The sequence below is a fragment of the Austrofundulus limnaeus genome, unplaced genomic scaffold (assembly GCF_001266775.1).
Source record: "Austrofundulus limnaeus strain Quisiro unplaced genomic scaffold, Austrofundulus_limnaeus-1.0 Scaffold358, whole genome shotgun sequence".
Lineage (NCBI taxonomy): Eukaryota > Metazoa > Chordata > Actinopteri > Cyprinodontiformes > Rivulidae > Austrofundulus > Austrofundulus limnaeus.
This window is the reverse complement of record NW_013952760.1, coordinates 275019-276859: the sequence shown is the minus strand read 5'-3', so window position 1 is coordinate 276859 and position 1841 is coordinate 275019.

Below are 1841 nucleotides of genomic sequence, written 5' to 3'. Positions count from 1 at the left end.
GGTCCTATTGGCTTCATCAGATCCTGATCTCCAGCTCTCACTGGAGCGGTTCACATTAATCAGTTTAATTAATTGATTTAATTAAAAATCTGTAAAGGAAAAAGAGATCTGTGATCTCTGTAAGGTTTGCCTGGTTAATTAAATAAATAAATAAATGTTTTATTTAAAACCTGACACACGTCTGACAGTCAAACAGCTAAATGTTTAAAGTTGCATGGCGCTGATATGTGAGTGTTCTGAAGAGAATGTTTCGTCACTCTGAGGTCATCTTGGTTCTCGGGGCTGAAGGATGTCAGGCATCCGGAGCGAAGGAKGTCAGGCATCCGGAGCCACGCCCTRCCAGGTGTCGCCTGTGGCGTTCCACTCAGCCACTTGTATAAACAGACCAATTTCACTGCTGGGTGACCGTTCAGCTGGTTAAAGACAATCGTTGAGAAGAACGGTTACCCACAATGCACTGCTTTGATTTATAAGTACACAGAACAAGCTCAGCTCTGTTGGAACAGATGTGACAGCAGCAACATCTGCAGTGATTTATGTGGTTTWACCAACTTGAAGGTGCAGTTGTGAAACATCACCTGAGATCAAAGTCTGAGAAGTTTTCTGACGAAATCTGTTGAACTGAAACAGGTCCAAACTAATACTGAAAATATGAGAAATAAATCTTTCTGCTGCTGAGAAAACCCTCTAAGGTTTGATCTGAAACGTGAAAAATAATTTAATAAAACTTTTCTGCTGAAACAGCTGAGCTCTGAATCAAAACCTAAAGGAGCTGAAAATGAGATTTTAAAGCTAAAAGAAGCAGAACACAAGCTAAAAGCTAAAAGAAACTAGATGAATCTAGCAAGAGAGAATGTAAAGGTTAAATCTATCAAAGACTAGCTAAAGGCTAAATGTAGCAAAACACTAGCTAAAATCTAGATGTAGCAAATGGCTAGCTAAAAGCTAAAATTAATGAATGGCTGGAGAAAAAGCTAAAACTGTAACTTGAAGCAGCAAAAAAGACTTAGAGAATGGACCGAACTTATATAGAGCTTTATCAAGTCCTGCTGGAACCCACAGAGATTTACACTTCAGTCACACACACACACACACACACACACACTGGTGATGAACACCTACAGGGGTTAGACAATGAAAGTGAAACAGCTGGTTTTAGACCTGAACATCTCTTTCAGACAGCTTCCTGTTGTGTCCACAGTTAATCCTGTTGGATGTGGTTGGTCCTTCTTGGTGGTCTGCTGACATTACCCTGGATACTGTGGCTCTTGATACATCACAAAGACTTGCTGTCTTGGTGACAGATGCTCCAGCAAGACGTGCACCAACAATTTGTCCTCTTTTGAACTCTGGTATGTTACCATAATGTTGTGTGCATTATAATATTTAGAGCCAAACTGTGCTCTTACCCTGCTAACTGAACCTTCACACTCTGCTCTTACTGGTGCAATGTGTARTTAATGAAGACTGACCACCAGGCTGGTCCAGTTTAACCATGAAACCTCCCACACTAAAATGACAGCTGTTTCAGTTTCCCTGACTAACCCCTGTATRTTGTAGCCACAGCTGGCACATCTGGAGAAGATCTTCAGTGTTTTCCATGATGGACACAGAGAGGGTAGCTAGACTAACAAAAAGCCCTATCTCTGTTGAGCCATGTATCCCTATTACTCTAAGTGGTGATGACTTCATGAGATTCTTTATAGATAAAATAATTTTAATAAGGAATACAATTCATGCCAAACTTCCTGCTACTGTCTCTGATTCTCTGTCAGATGAGGCAGCTTTAGTGCCACTAGAACCTGATTTATGTCTGGACAGTTTTTGGCCTGTTAAGCTCT